This window comes from Pyrgilauda ruficollis, unplaced genomic scaffold, assembly GCF_017590135.1.
Source record: "Pyrgilauda ruficollis isolate IOZ18807 unplaced genomic scaffold, ASM1759013v1 scaffold995, whole genome shotgun sequence".
Classification (NCBI taxonomy): domain Eukaryota; kingdom Metazoa; phylum Chordata; class Aves; order Passeriformes; family Passeridae; genus Pyrgilauda; species Pyrgilauda ruficollis.
The window spans coordinates 3,147-6,088 of record NW_024532099.1 but is presented as its reverse complement, the minus strand read 5'-3'; the positions used below and the strand labels follow the sequence as shown (position 1 = coordinate 6,088).

Below are 2,942 nucleotides of genomic sequence, written 5' to 3'. Positions count from 1 at the left end.
CCAAAATCCACCAAAATATTCCAAAATGGCCAAAATCCACCCAAAATCTCCCAGAATTCCTCAAAATCCCCCAAATTCCATCCAAATTTTCCCTCCAAAATACAAACTTCACCCAAAATTCACCAGAATCGAAAAAAAATTCTCTCAAATTTCCCCAATTCCACCCAAAATCTCCCCAAAATCCTTCCAAAATTTCACTTAAATCCACCAGAAATTCCAAAAAATTTCCCCAAATCCACTCAAAATCTCCCAAATTTTCACCCCAAATTCCCCCAAACCCTCCAGGAATTCCCCGATTTCCACCCAAAACCACCAAAATTCCACCAAAATTCTGTAAAATTTTTATTTTTCGGGGCCATTTCCGCCCCTTTTGTCCTAAAAGTGGGCGTGGCCTCGTGTGATGGGCGTGGTTTCACTCGGGGGTGTGGCCTGGTGCTGGCCCCGCCCACTCCAGGGTCCACTCGTCCACGGCCAGCAGGGGGCGCTTCGTGTCCCAGCCGGCGGCCTCCAGCCCTGCAGGGGGCGCCACCACGGTGAGCGACCAACCAGGAAGTGTAAACCGGAAGTGGCACCGGAAGTGACACCGGAAGTGGCTTTTTTTGGGATTTCTCTTTGAGAAATCCACCCACGACTCCTGGAATTCCCAGGAATCCGAGGAAATTCCGCAAATTCCGCAAAATGAGTGAAGGTTTCACCTCAAAGCTCCAAAATTCCATAAAATTCACCCAAAATTCCACCGAAATTGTCCCAAATTCCAGAAAGTTCTCCCAAAAGGGCCCAAAATTCCACCGAATCACCCCAAAATCCCGGAAATCCTCCCACGTTCCCCCAAATTCCACAAAATCCACCCAAAGCTCCCTAAAATTCCACAAAATCCTCTGAAAAAAATTTATAAAAAATTCCAACCCAAATTCCTGCCAAAATTGCCCCAAATTCCATAAAATTCACCCAAAATTGCCCCAAATTCCGTAAAATCCACCCAAAATTGCCCCAAATTCCATAAAATTCACCCAAAATTGCCCCAAATTCCGTAAAATCCACCCAAAATTGCCCCAAATTCCATAAAATCCACCCAAAATTGCCCCAAATAATTCACCCAAAATTCCACCGAAATTGTCCCAAATTCCAGAAAGTTCTCCCAAAAGGGCCCAAAATTCCACCGAATCACCCAAAATGCCCAAAATTCCTCCCACGTTCCCCCAAATTCCACAAAATCCACCCAAAGTTCCCTAAAATTCCACAAAATCCTCTGAAAAAAATTTATAAAAAATTCCAACCCAAATTCCTGCCAAAATTCCCCCAAATTCCGTAAAATCCACCCAAAATTCCCCGAAATTCGGTAAAATCCACCCAAAATTGCCCCAAATTTGGTAAAATCCACCCAAAATTGCCCCAAATTCCATAAAATCTTCCCAAAATTCCACAAAATCCATGGAAATCCCCCAAAATCTCTAAATTCCTCCCCAAATTCCCCCAAAATCCGGCCAAAAATTTGCCCCCCCAAAAAAATTCCGCCCCAAATTTCACCCAATTCCACCCAAAATTGCCCCAAATTCCAGAAAATCCTCCAAAAATCTCCTAAAATTCCAGCCCAAATTTTCTCCCCAAATTCACCCAAAATTCCCTAAAATTCCCCAAAAATCCGCCCCAAAAATCCCCCAAATCTGCCCCAAAATCCCTCCCGAAAATCCCAAATCCCCCCAAAATTCCCCAAAAAATCCTCGATTAGCAACCCGGAAGTGCCACCGGAAGTGACGCCATTACCAAACCCGGAAGTCAAACCCCGGAAGTGACTCAGGGGCCAAAAAAATCAAAACCGAAAGCAGGAAGCAAACCGGAAGTGCCACAGGAAGTGATGCAATTATCAGAGCAGGAAGTGGAAATCCCGCAAATCATCCCAGTAATAAAAAACCGAAACCGGAAGCAGGAAGTAGAACCCGGAAGTGAACCGGAAGTGGGTTTTTTTTGGGTTTTATCGCGATTTTCAGGGCTCTGTTGCGACAGAGGCGGAACCAACCTCGCAGGAGGGCGGGGCCAAGGTCCCGGAAGAGCCGCGAGGTCTCGGCCAGGACCCCCCAGGGAACCGCGCCCGGCGCTGGGGGAGGGGACGGACAGGAGTCACCCCCAGAATTCCCAAAATTCCCCCCAAAATCCACCCGGAATTCCCAAATTCCCACCAAAATCATCCCAGAGTTCTAAAAATTGAAAAAAAACCAAAACTCCCTGGAATTCCCCAAAATTCCGCCCAAATTTCCCAAAATTCCTCCCAAAATTGCTCCCAAATCAGCCCAAAATTCCCCCCCCATCAAATGCACCCAGAATTCCCAAAATTCCCCCCAGAATCCACCTGGAATTCCCAAAATTGTCAAAATTCCCCCCCAAATCCCCCAAAAATCCCATTTTAACCCCTAAAAATCAAAAAAAATTCCCATTTTAATCCCTAAAAACCACCCAGATTTCCATTTTAACCCCCCAAAAATCCCATTTTAACCCCCAAAAATCCAAAAAAAAATCCCATTTTAACTCCTAAAAACCCCCCAAAAAATCCCATTTTAACCCCCAAAAAAATCCCATTTTAACCCCTACAAATCCCCCCAAAAATCCCATTTTAACCCTTAAAAATAAATTAAAAATCCCATTTTAACCCCCAAAAAATCCCATTTTAACCCCTAAAAATCCCAAAAAAATCCCATTTTAACCCCTAAAAATTCCCAAAAAATCCAATTTTAACCCTTAAAAACCCCCAAAAAATCCCATTTTAACCCCCAAAAATCCAAAAAAAATCCCATTTTAACCCTTAAAAACCCCCAAAAAATCCCATTTTAACCCCAAAATTCCCCCAAATTTCCCCCCAGACCCCCCCCGAGTGAAATTTTCCCACCATTTTTGGGCCATTTTTGGCCATTTTGGGCCTTTTTGGGCCCTTTTTGGCCATTTTTGGC

The 2,942-nt window shown here is 44.4% G+C and overlaps 1 long non-coding RNA gene across 1 annotated transcript; it reads right to left on the bottom strand.

Moving 5' to 3' along the window:
• Positions 1-318: 318 nt before the first annotated feature.
• Positions 319-2,154, bottom strand: LOC121365729. Its single transcript, XR_005957062.1, has 2 exons — positions 2,018-2,154; positions 319-513 (listed from the first exon to the last, which is right to left on the bottom strand). It is a non-coding gene; the product is annotated as an uncharacterized LOC121365729 (long non-coding RNA).
• Between the last annotated feature and the right edge of the window lie 788 nt (positions 2,155-2,942).